Consider the following 14,421-nt stretch of genomic DNA (forward strand, 5'->3'; position numbering starts at 1 on the left):
GTCCCAGAACTTGACATGTAACCAGGCTGGCCTCAGACTGCAATCCTCCTGCCTTCTTTGCCTGCTATCGGAATCACAGGTGTGCATCACTGCCCTGGCTTCAAATATTTTTAACAAACGAACAACTGTTTAATAAATCTTCATTGAGTGTTTCTAATGTTAAGAATGCTGGTGAGTCATTAAGTCATTTTCTATAGTAAAAGGACATTCATAACTATTTACATATACAGTCATTCCTCTGTATCGCTGTTCACTCACTGTGGCTTCAGTATATCATGGGTTTGGTTTTGTTTTAACATGTACATAGTGATCCATCACTTATTGCGGGAGCTACTTTCCAGAGAGTAACAATAAATACAGTGAGGGGCGACTATATAGAGAAGCTACTTCTTGTCTTTTCACCTACCGCGGGGGGTCTCTGGAACGTAACTTCCGCAATAGGTGAGGGGCCACTGTATTTTGTAAATTAGAAAACATGGAGGTGTATGATTTATCATGGTACAGTGTAAACGGATCTGGTTCTATAACCAACTATGACTTCGGAAACTTATTAACCATTTGGCAGCTCAGTCTCCTCAACTACAAAATGAAGAAATAACCTCACAGGGATATTAGCAGTAGTAAATTATATATAAAAATATATGTATACATATATAATCATATATTATGAAGCTATGGACTAGAGCCTCACGCACAATAAGGTATTATGACAGTTATTTTCATTAGCATGACAATATGCACAAAGCTAACTTATTTTTAATGGGTTAATGTGTAAAAATGGAGCCAGAGTGTGACACATGACTAAGAGAATGGTAAAAAGTAGAGGAGTCAAAAGGATATTATACATACTGAGAACAGCCATTGACAGATGCAAAGATTGATTACACCTTTTTATAGGTCTAAACCTCTGGTAATCTTGATTTCTCTAGCCTCTAAAAGAAGAGAAATGGAAGAAACCAGTCAAAAAGTTTAGAATTGCATTATGAAAGGCCTTGTATGCCAATTAAAGCACTTGTATTTGGTCTTTCATGGATGATGGAGAGACAGTAATTAGCCCTAGTCAGAAAAATGACATAATGACATTGGATTTATTTCTGGAAATGAAAAAGATTGATTTTAGAATATCTTAACTGGAAGATATTGAAAGACCATATGTCTATGACTATTTCTGAAGTTAAATGACTATTAAAGGTTAATGTATAAATAAAAAATTAATTCACCAAGTTTAGCTTCTTATCAATAAATGATCATTTAATGACTTTATCTAAGTGCTTCCCACAGCAAAACTCTATAAAGAAACATCCTAGAGAGGACTATGACTATAATTTTGTTCAAATCTAATGAAAAGGTTAGAATAGAATGTATATGAAAAGCAACAGCACTGTGGCTGAACACCGAATAGAGTGCCTAATCATTCACTAAAATTTATAGGCCATCCACAGAATGTATATCTAATCTCTTCTCACAGGAAGAAAATCAAAGGCAATATTGTCTTACATTTGCACAATTCTGTATAAGCTACTTCTTCTGATGCTCTCTTTTTACTATGAAAGCTAATACTTGCGTCTTGTTGGAGAGACTTGAACATTTTATTTACTTTGTTACATGACAGACAACATGCCAGGTGCTTTTCAAATATTTGCTGTTTTAATCCATTTAATGACCTTAGGATGTGGATGGTCTTTTTAGCCCAATTATATAGTACTATATATTATATAGTACTATACATTATATAGTACTATATATCATATAATATATATAATTATTATATTATACAAATATATGACATTCAGCCACAAGGAGGAAAAGGTTGGCCAAGGTCACTATAGTGAATCAACATTTGAACCATGCCACCTGGCTTCCACGTTCATGCTCTTAGTTACCTATACTTTACGCTATACTTTCTCTCATACATGGGAAATTTTTATGCTGAGGAAAATCTGGGTAACCATGACCATTCAAAATAGGCCATAATGTCTTCTAACTCATAATCCTATTCCAGTCAAATGCTTTGTATGAAATGAAAATGATTCAACTTGTTTGTGTAAACTTTCCAAAAGTGGATGAGTGTCTCTGATGGCTTTTTCCCTTTGCCTATTCATTAGTGGATATATCACTCAACTGGCTCAAAGGAACATTACCCACTCTTCCTTTCTTCTTGTGTCCCAACAAATATCGCCCCTGTTCTAGCCCTGTCAAAAATTCCAAATCCCAAGCTTCAACTGAACAAAGAGCACTGTTGATTCTAGAGTAAAGAACGTGGAATGGTTGTGCGCTTGTCATCACTAACCCTGCTTTCTGAAGATGCCAGTGACTTCTCTGTGTTAGTAGTTCCAGCACCCATAAGAGGCTAAGTCATTGCCGATGCCATGCTCATACAAACAGAAGAGAGAGAAGCATTATTTAATGCATTATTTAATCGATGCATTAATTAATGCATCATTTAATGAACAAACTATATGCTATGGCCAAAAGTACCTATAAATAATACAATAGCAAAAGAAGGGAAAGGGTGGGTTGGAAGAGGTGGGTAAGATCCAGATGCATTATATTCATAAAATGCTTTGTTGAATGTCAACAACTTTGTACCACTCCTTAAAGATAATAAAAATATATTCTATCTTGTTCTTACATCCAGCCTCAGGCCTTTGAGGGAGCCCAAACACAATCTTACATATGAAGTCCCCAATGAATGTGAATCCTGCTTCTTATTCATATTCAAGTAGGACACCAAAAGATGAGAGCCTGATGTGATGTCATAGAAGGGCCCACTGGGAAAGACAATTCCCTAAGGCCTCAAATATAAATGACTATGAGTGGCCCAAATAGATGACTCTCACCTGTCCTATGATCAGCCAGTACAGAAGTTAGTCACAGTACACTACAGAAATTAGCCTTGATAATTTTCCACCAAGTATAGGAATCATATTTTGTCTTCCAAGTAAATGAGAGAAGTCTCATTAGAAATGGCAAAAACTGCCTAGAGATAACAACTGTCAGGAGCCTGGGAAGGTACTAAGAACTAAAAAAAGAAATGCATTTGCTATAATTTGTGGAGGGGAAAGGAACAACAAATTGTTTAAATAGGGATACAGGTGGACCCATTGCAACAATGAGATGTACAAGATGTTATGTTGAAAATGAACTTTACAACTTTGGTGCGGGGAAAGGGGGAGAGGAGATGGGAAGGGATGGGAAGGGAAACAAAGGAGGAGGCAATGCTTGATAAGAAATGTACTCATTACCTTGCCCATGTAATTGTAACCCCTCTGTACGGTATTTTCACAATAATAATTTTTAAAAAAAGAAACATGCCAGGTTAGCCACCATTAACATCTATATGTACTTCGTGTTTACAAATCAACTGGTGATTGTGAAACATTGTGATCATAACTGTTTGGTGAAGTGGAGTGTTTTTGCAGCATTCCTTGTTATCTGAAACATAAAGTTTAAAACTAGAAATATCAGAAAATTAGCTTGTGAAATGTATCTAAGTAGATTGCAGGGCTAGGCTTGAGGAAGGAAATTTTAAAACTTAAAGCAATGTTTTATATGGGGAAGGAAAAGAAATGAAATGCAGCAGTGGTGCTCACTAGTCACTATATTGAAAAGGAACTAAACAACTTGTGAGTGAAGACGGGAGGGAAATACTAAGAGCAAGAAAGCGCTGACACTGTCCCAAAAGAAACGTACTCTTTACCTGACTTATGTAACTATAACCCCGTAGATCACCTTTATAATACCAACAAAAAATTAAGAGAAAAAAAAAGACCAAAATTTCTTAGCATTCTCACCAACAGTAAGGTATCATACCTACTAAGGCTTGGCAGTGTCCTTTTCTTTCTTTAATGTCTTTTAGATGCACTGACTTCAGAAAAGACGCATAAAAGTCTTCATAATTAGTCCTAGGAGTGTTGCTTATAACAACAATCACTTCACAGTTATAATCTGAAATGACAGAAATGGCAGGAATATTTTAATTACTTTATTAATGATTTCTGAAATTTTGTTCCTGTACAGGAGAGTAGAAGCTTCCATATTGGCCAGATCTGCAAAATGTAGCAACCTATTATGTAGTTGTTTGAAATTATCCTCCTGTACAGCCATTTTATTTTATTTATTTTATTTTTTATTTTTTGGTCAGTAAGTGGGGCTTGAACTCTGGTCGCTGTCCCTCAGCTCTTCAGCTCAAGGCCAGCACTCTACAGCTTGAGCCACAGCATCACTTCCAGTTTTCTAGTAGATTATTAGACATAGGAGTCTCATGGACTTTCCTGCCCAGGCTGGCTTTGAACTGTGATCCTCAGATCTCAGCCTCTGAGTAGCTAGGATTACAGGCATGAGCCACAGGCTCTCGGCCTGTACAACCATTTTAATAGGAAGAACTTGAGCCCAAAGAATCATTCTCGTTATCATGCTAATAACTAGGGTTTCACCCTATTTAAATTCACTGAGGACACTAAGTAGAAAAATGTTTGTTGCACATCATTGTCTATTGACAGGTTGAAGAGCATGGAACACTAGTTTTAGCTTGCCTTTAAGGAAAATAGTTAACCAGAATAATTTGTTTCAAATTATTGTGATAATCAGGGTTTCTGAACCTATTTAATGTTTTCCTTGTAAGAAGCACAAAAGCCAATCCCTTTTAATCTAAATGCTCTAATGAGAGAGAAAAAGACAGAGAAGAAGAAGAAAGAGAGATAAGGGAGGAAAAAAGGAAGGAAGGAAGAAAAGAAGGAAGGGAGGGAGGGAAGAAGGAAGGAAGGAAGACAATGATGACGCTTATTATACAAAAGATAAAATGGAAATAAAGACAAGTTTTAGTGAGAGTTATGCTTTCTGAGGGAGAGATACAGAGAGACAGAGAGACAGAGACTATGCTCATGTGTATTATTATAGAACATTTCTTTAGCACTGAGTATATGTGTGTATTTACAAGTATAATCTGGTTGTACCCAAGTACTTGATTAATATTATCATATAAAATTATTGTTTGAAACATCATAAAAAATATCTAATTTAAATACAAAAGGGAGATTATATAACAGTTCAATGTACTCAATATCTATCATTAAATTGTGCATAAAAGTTTTATAATCCTGAGCCTCATAATTTTCTACTATGACCTAGCAGAAGAAAAGTAAAGAATTAAAAGTAATTCAGATGTTGAATCTTACTTTCAGTTACACTCCAATAATACCCAAGAATAGAAAGGAAGGAGAAAAAGAAAAAAATACAAAAAGAATTTTAAAGTTATTTTCTTTATTGAGAATATTGTACAAAATGCAGTCAACATTTCTTTTCAAATATTTGCCATAAACAATATATCACACACAAATATATTTTAGCCAAATATATGTTAACTAAAAATTTTAACATACTTGAGAATGTAGAAAGAAAAATGAAAGATAATGCCATATTTTTCTTTACTTTTATCTTAATTTCTCATGATTTGTCAGGATACTCCTCTCTAGGATATAGAAAAAAAAAAAGGAGTTAGAAATGGAGGAGGAAGAGGGGAAGAGAAGAAAAAGATGAGGTTGAGAAGTAATTAGTCTCCCGAGGCAAAAAATACTCCTCAATGGGCATTAAGTTAAACAAGCCACTCTTTGCTTAATTATTTTTGTACCATCTTACCACTCAATGTTTAAGGAAGGCTGAGCTAAATTTGGGGTATATCCATAAACTATAATGCATTTTTAAGTGTGGTCATACATTGTCTTTTCTATCAGAAAGGAATCAAGATGGATACAAACACAAGAAGATGGCTAATAATTCATATAAATAGTGCATTTCCCAAAACTATCTTAACCATATACCATACACTACACTTTTTGTCAAGTTCTCATTTGAAAAGTAAGTCAGTCATGATGCAGATACTTTGTGGAAATGTATGGAATTATAAAGAGCTGGAGAAAATTCAGGGAATATTGTCACTTGTGATTTTATTTATTGTCAAATCATTTTCATCATGGAGAAGAAAATTTATGATGTTCTTGATCCTAGAAATTTAATAGTCGGTAATTTTTCATTACCATTTTATTGCCATTTGGAGAAACCACACAGTGAACTTCCAGTAGTAAATCAGCTACCTTTGCTGAGCATCATAGCATAAAGGGCCTAATATTCTACAGTGTGTGGACACAACCAAAAATCTCCCATCCTATATACTAAGATGACCTTCAGAAATGTATCATGGTATAAAAATCTTGAGAACAAGCCAACTTTGGAAGATGATCCTCTCTCCATAGAGAGGTCTGTCAGTATTTTAAAGAACCAAATAATAAATGGTACATTGCTAACAGGGACTACAGAACTGGGTTTACAGAATAAAGCAAATAAGGTGCACAGTTAACTGCATAGTGTCAATTATTGACCAAAGGAGGTTCTTTCTTTCTCTCTCTTTCTCTTTCTCCACCTTTCCACTTAGCATTATTTTCCAAGTTTTCTGTGTTATGTAGGCACATTGTGTTGATAAAGAATGATATATTTTATCTTCAAAAATAAACTCCAAAAGATAAAGTTCTCACTTTTATGAATCTAAAATGAATGTCTATATAGCCACCATCAGTCATTTTAATGAGTTCCAAAAGTATTTACTAGTCAAAGAATAGGAGAAACATAAGAAAAGCATAAGAAAAGTTCAAGAGATGAGAATTATCTTTTTCTTCTTTCCTAGTGGTAAAGACAGTAGAACTGACACACAGTTGTCCACCACCCAAGTTTGACTCTTTGGTCTGTAAAAGGATTGTTTAATTACAGTTTTAACCAGTAGGGGGCAGCAGGGAGCTGTTTATTTAAAAAAAAAAAAAGACATAAAGCCCACTCCAGAATCTTTTGGAATAGGAAGTGCCAGGTGGCAGAATAAAAGTCTAGATGGGGTAATATCAGTATAATGCAAGCCAGGAAACAGAACAGACACAGGACCAAGCATAACCAAGGAAAAGAATCACTTGAGCTACTAAAGCCTGAATACAGCATGGCAGTTCAAGCTCAAACTGAACTAAATGGCAGGGCTAAGTTCCAGGAGAGAATCAGAAGTCTAAATAAACAAAGAACAAATATCTCAATGGACTCTTCCATGGAAAAAATCTCTAAAATGAGGAAACAAATCATTCTTCTTGGTTCATGTGTTATTTACTGAGGAGAGCCATCTTAAATGCCAACAAACAGAACTGTAGGTAAAGACTTCTATGATCAGACATAAATCTTCTACCCTTACTTTTCTTCACCCTGCATGACTAGGGAACCAGATGATCCTCACAACAAGCACAGAGCACATGGTTCATGTGTACATAGTCAGCAGAAAGCTAACCCAGGGACACTACCCACTGTTTTACTCTACCACTTTCACAATCAAACCTTCTCCATTATCAGCTGTGAACCAGATGTTCAGACTGGCTTAATTCTAACACTGTCACAGTGAACTAAAATTCTGTATGTGATCTGGCAATAAAACTGGCTTCCATTCATTCAATTTCAAATATCATATTACCCCTCCATAGAGAGAATCTAGCCCATTCTCACTTTTTCCTTTTATGCCCAATTCCTGAGGAGGCATTGCCTCTTAGATTGGCAGCATAAAGGGAGGGCTAATATCAAAGTTGCAAAGCCTAGTTTTTCTGTAGTATAACCTCTGAGTTTATTGCCTTACCCTAAAAATAATTCTAATATGAAGGAATTATGAAGAATGACTTACAAAAGCACTTTGTAAATAGGCACTCAATAAATTCTGACCATAGTTTCTCATACTTTGCTACATTCCTTAACCAACCCACCCCCCAAAAAAATCAGCGTTTTCATGAAGCATATTAGAAGACTAGCTGTCATATACCCTCCTCACCCCCTCCCTTCTCTCCAAAGACACAGTTAAGTATTTACAATTGTTGTTCAGATTGGTAACAATTTCCATTTCACAAGTTGACTTTTCTTGCAGCTGAAGCCCTCTCCAAATGATTCTTAGGTACATTAATTATGTAAAATTTCTCACCCAACATATGAAAAGGGCAAACAATGCTCAATAGGAAATGGACTCATTACCTTGCTCATGTAACTGTAACCCCTCTGTACAGCATTTTTACAATAAAAAATGTACAATAAATAAATAAATAACAAGGGCAAATTCTCAAATGACTTCAGGGTAATTGGAGTGGAATGCTCAGTCTCCTCCTCAGCAGTCATAAGAATGTACTTATTTGAGAATGGGTAATAAGCCTGCCTACAAAAGTGAGGTCCCCTTAATGCCTCTGAAGCAAATGAGCAGATGTTTCTGCAAAGCAAAAAAGGCAAAATCTGTGGTGAGGCATAGAATGAAATTCAGGACTCTGAGGCACTTTGCCATTGTGTTTTGGGGTTATTGGGTTGTGGTTTGGGGGGGCCTTAAATCACTCTTGAGGAATAAATTGCAATGATGCTGATGAGAATATTAAGGCAATCTCTACAGATACTATGGCCTTGCACTAATGGTTGTAGAGAAGCTTACAAATAAAAAGTATTGATTCCTTCTCTGCATGTTCTTTGTGAAGAATAAAAATATTGTTTCTGCAAGCTCAAATAAGGGCTCCTTTATTTGGAGAGAAGGAGGAAGCATGAGAGTCAATTTAATATTACTGACAAGACTGTAACTGTAACATGAGTACTTAGAGAAACAATTTGAGCTTACTCAAATTCATGTAGTTAGAAGGCAATAAATAAGTTTATCATGTTGACAGGTTAAGACTGCCTGAGGTGCTCTGAACAGAAGTAGGACACTTTCTGAGTGAATGCTTTCATCTGCAGACTCCTCTTCTTCTTATATCCACAGCATTACTTTGAATTCAAATGGCATTTGTTTCAAAACAGCATATTTTTTTAAAGCCTCCAATTTTTGTGTCTCTTTTTACTCTAATGTCCAAGGAGCTTTGCTACCTGATGCAGCAGATCAAAGTCCTCAATAAATCATCACAGCTACATGATAGGTACTGGTAGAGAAAATAGACCCAAAATTCAAGATCAAGTCCATCAAAAATAATAGTAATGCTAAGAAAAAAATAGGAATTTCCTTTGTCTCTGGCCCATCCTGATCTTTCAACTATGCTAATAATACTGGTTCAAGGGACCCTATTTCATACGCACCATGAGGACAATTTAATTAAACACAGAGTAGACAACTTATCCTTGTACACCATCCTTTGCAAAGTATTTATCCTTGTAGTATTTTGTACATTGGTTTTTAAGCTTTGTTAATCAAGAAATCTGCAGTACAGAGAAATGTCTAGTGCTCACTTACAATGTCACATTTATGCCTGAAAACCTCCTCAGGAGAAGCATCCGGCCAGTGACCACATGTGTCCAAATATTCTATGAAGACCAAAAAATAGAATGTTTTAGAGTAATAATTGAAACTGAAAAGTACTCCCAAGCCTACAGAGTTTCATAGTAATCTTTAGTTTGAAGAACAAGGGTTTGTGACAACTAACCAGGCTTCTGGATTTTCCATCCTGGGAAAGCTATTGGCATGTTTATGCCCTTTGAATTCTTTCTTTACTAAAATGGGGTGTTTGATGAGAGAATAGCTAATGCTATAACAGGTAAGGTAAGGAGTGCATGTCATATTTTTGTAGTATATTTATGATACATGTATTTATTTTTTGCCAGTCCTGGGGCCTAAAATCTGGGCCTGGGCACTGTCCCTCAGCTCTTCAGCTCAGGCTAACACTCTACCACGTGAGCCACAGCACCACTTCCAGCATTTTCTGCTTTTGTGGTGCTGAGGAATTGAACCCAAGTCCTCATGCATGCAAGGCAAGCACCCTACCACTGAGCCACCTTCCCAGCCCCAATACATGTATTCTATAAGAATAAGTCACAATACATCAGATCTGATGTAGAAAACAGAAGGCAAAACAGGCTAGTAAAGGGGATTCTAAGAGAACTTTGAGCACCTAAAAACTTAAGAACTTTATCTACCAGTGACCCCGTTGTACTGAAATTCAGTTTTTCAAGATTCATTTTCCCCTTAGATATTCCAATATGCTTAGAACAATTAATATATGTGCCAGATTAGTACTTAAATTTTAATCTCAAAGGCATTATTATGGCAATATGTGAGAAGAGTTTTGTAACATATAACATTTTCAAGTTTGCAGAACTTGCTCAAAGACAACTTCCTTATGAATCTACTTTGGTTGATGACACTTTGATCACAATCTGTCAGCCTAAATATATAAAGGAAGACTATTGGCATTCCATGGAAAGTTCAAATTTCACCTGATATTTAATTAAAAGCAAAACCTCTGAGTGTCTTTATCATATGTTGTCCAAAAGATCACTAATGGTACTTTTTTGGTACATAGCACTTCGTACCTCTCTATCAAATACAGAAAGAATTATACTTAGCAAAGCCTCAAACACAAATCATGAAGCTGTGATTTCATGAAATCTACAATGAGTGAGTCATAGGGTCAGGCAAGTTAGGGTTTGAACCTATTTTTATAATTCTAAATGCAATGGACAAAACACTGGTTGGCCAACTTATTAATAGGAAAATATCTTGGCTTAGCATTCACATTCTAGAATAATATCCCTGCCTTTTCTCGTTTCACAGTTGCTAGGCTTCTCTTCTTCTACCTGTGAAGTAAGAATGGGCCTAGGAAGATAACTCTTCTTTTATCTACCTACCCATGAAGTTCAATTTCCCTTTGTAATAGCTCTTGAATACATGTTAATTGATCTCTGCCTGTTCCTCAAGGCTTATTCTAGCCACCCAGACATGAAACTGTCACCCATAAAAACAGAAAGATCCCCAGTTTTGGTCTCCAGCAGAGACTTTTTAGATTTCAGGCACAGCACCAAAAGGACCATGAGACATGGCAGTATGGATATCTCCACAGGCACTCCAAACCCACAAACACAATAATAAATTAATAACTTTTGCAACAACTTTAATTCTTCCAGTTTCTGTAACTCAAGAGTTGGTGCTTGTCCACTTTGTGGAATTGCAATCTATGGATTGTCTTGCCTCTTCTTTGTGTCTGTAACCTATCATTAGCCTGTTGAGACTCTCACCATTATTTTCCCTACACAACTCTGAGTGCATCTTAATGGGTTTCCAGATCTCCACTAATTTTGCCCCTGAAACAGTCCCTTCCCTAAGCCAGTACCACCCTCCATTCCAAACAGAAACACCACCAGAGTAATTCTCTGCACAAAAACATTCATCAGCTTCCTGGCTGCTGTATGATGCAACCTCAGTCCCTGAACTTTCATCATACAAGTCCTGAAGTCTGGGTGTCTAGTTCATCAAGCAAAGTTCCAGAGCATGGGAGGTGTATGAGGTGCTCTTCTCACATCATTGTGTCATCTTTTCACCAAGAATATCTTTTTATAGATATTTTATCAATAAAGACTCAAAGACTCCACTAGGTAGAAATGTGCTTGGACAAAAGAGTTAAAATCTATCAGTCATACACTTGGAGAAGACTTGACAAGATCTGTTTGTTGAGATCCTTCTTGGCTTCTTTGGGTAGCGTCTCTTCCCATTGGGCACTGGGTTGGACTCTTTGTATGTTTCCAGGCTTTCTCTGGAGAAGAGGTGTTCTTGTATCTATGGCCTCCTTTAGGGGAGAAATGAGAGGACGAGATGGCAGAGCAGAAGTTCCAAGAGAACTATTTGCTTCTGAGGCTCTCACAATCTCCTTCAATTCAATGTACTCAAGAGGCCAAAGCACAGCTCTCATAGTATTGCTACTGAATCACAATGAACTTTATTAAAAACCTCCCTCAAGATGAGTACTTTTAGGGAAGTTAAGATACTAAAATTGAGATGAAAGGGGCATAAGAACACAATAAGAACCGAGATGCATTGTACTCACAAACGGATGTGTTGAATAAAAACATCTTAAAATTAAAACATAAGTTATTAAAGAAAACCCCAGGTGATTCCAAATTGATTTCTAGAGCTAGAAGTTGCTTTTAGCTCTTCTCTACCTTGAGGAAAGAAGATGGGCCTTAAATTAACCCTCTCTTCCCCATATCTACATGAACAAGTCATTGGATACTAGGTTCTTAATCTTGGGCTGCTATACCAATTACGACAGACTTGATAGTTTAAATATCAATTACAGTAGTTCTCTCAGGTCCAGAGTCTGGAAATGGGAGATTAGTGTCAACATGGACAGGATCTAAAAGGGCCCTCTCCTGGGTTGGAGACCATGGATTTCTTATTGTATCTTCATATAGCAGAAAGAATATGGAAAAGATCTTTGGGCCTTTTAAGTAAGGATACTTACCTTTGGTTACTGTTATTTAATTATATTTTTATTATCGTTAGGCAGTTATACAAAGAGGTTAGCCTTCAACAAATTCACTTATAAATACAATGATTCTTGATCATTGTCACCCTTTTCATTCTTCTCCCCTATTCCTCCTACCCCAACTCCTTTCCTATAGATGCTAATCTTGCTCGTGAATCTCCATTCTCATGATCTTGTTAACTCAAAAAGGCATCTCTTTCTAACACTACTACTTTGAGGATTAATATTTCAATGTTTGAATGAGGGAGAAAGACATTCATCCCATAAGAGTTTCCAGTGAGAGATGGCCTTGGCTTACTTACATAGGCTTTTGATAAGAATAGGTCTCCCTTGAAAGCCACCTGCATTCCCTGAAATCATGCCTTAGTCCTAACAGGAAACTTGATGGTTCACAATAGTACCCAACTGTAGTTGATCATTGTTTAGTCATCCTTCAAGGATCTGACCCATTGTTTCCTTTGACAAGTCAAGAAAGCATTGCAGACATTGTGCAGAGCTTAGATAAGGCCTGAGTACTTAGATAGAGAGCTTAGATATGTCTTGAGTACTCCTCAGAGCCTTCTACGTTATTCTCTGACAGTAAAGTCTTCTATATATCCATTTGCTTCCTCACCAGCACTTGAGCTTTGAGATCCAGAACCTTCTCCTCTTTATCTTATATCTCATAGTCCCCAATTCAAGTTTTAACATGTAACATGAGCTCTGTGAACATTGTTGTACAAATGAATATTTCCTTTCCTGCTCTATAGGTCTTTGGTTATCTAAGGAAGCTGTTATTTGGGCAAAAGTGAATTGGTTACTCAATGTACTGGGAAATGAACTCCAACAACGTGTAAATAATATAGTAAAATGTTTTAATAGTTTGCTTCTTTACAAAACAAAACAAAACACATGCTTCATATAATATGACTCAATCATTTGCATTCCCATATGTTCACTCCAATGAGGAAGGAAGAACGAAGGAAAAGGAGGAAATGTTATCTCCAGAAGTAGGGCACACACAAGCCAGCTGTATCAATACATAGCACAGAATAAACAACTCTGATATTTGAGATGATTGCCAATTCATGGTGTTTTCATTTTCCATCAAATCCTTGTGAATTTTGTGGAAATATAAGGTGTATCAGAAGAATACCAGGTTTCCCTTTTATGGTAATTAATGACCAAAAGTATGAAGAATGTTTTTAGCCAATAGTTTCAACATTATTTCAAAGCCTTTATAAAAAAGTGGAAAGAAATTGCATTACCTTTAACTCCACTAGTGGAGATGTTATCAAGCAATAAAATAAGTTAAAAGAATACAGTGTGGAGAAAAGTCTTAACCCATGGCTGAGTAATCTTGTCCTCCCTCAGGAACACAGAGCTGACAGGATAGAGAAGAAAAACAAAAGTGTTCATTATTTTGAAACAAATATTGGGAAGTATATTCTTGGAGGGAAAATAGATTTCAATACCAATTTCACAAGACATATCTCATAGGTTTTCTTGTGCTGATCTAAACTCCCAGCTGATTTCTGGGCCACTTAACTAATGATATACACCTCTTCTCCTCCTAATTGGGCAATGACACATCTGGTTAGAATTTTGTCAACTGATTAACTGTGTTTAGATAGAAGAAGAGATTGAATGATCTAATTATAAATGTTCAAAGGCATTATCAAATAGGTTTCTTTTCCAAGAAAAACATGGAGTTGAGAATATTTTTATTCTTACCTTTGAGTAGTTGTACAAAGGAGTCGCTATTCAACAAAGCAGTTTATGAGTGCAATACATCTTGATCAGTGTAACCCTTTCATCATTCTCCCTCATCCCTCTCAATTCTTCCCTCAGGTTTATTAACTTTGTAGAATTTGCCTTGAAAAAAATCTTCAGTGGAGTACATGAAATCGGAGGGTTTTTTTCCTGATTTATCCTCTAACATGCTCTGGTATGTGGATTTTTCATTCAAGTTTCTGAGCTTTAGTCTCTAGAAAATTAGAGAGCAAGACTACATGACTTGTCACATGCCTGTGACTCAAGACAGGTTGTATTAAATGTGGAGACCCTAAAGCCAAACCTTTGGCACAAATCCAAATTTCCCTCTTTGTACTATGTGAACTGAGCAAGTGATTCTCTCCTTATGCCTAAG

Source organism: Dipodomys ordii, unplaced genomic scaffold (genome assembly GCF_000151885.1).
Source record: "Dipodomys ordii isolate 6190 unplaced genomic scaffold, Dord_2.0 Scaffold5, whole genome shotgun sequence".
Classification (NCBI taxonomy): domain Eukaryota; kingdom Metazoa; phylum Chordata; class Mammalia; order Rodentia; family Heteromyidae; genus Dipodomys; species Dipodomys ordii.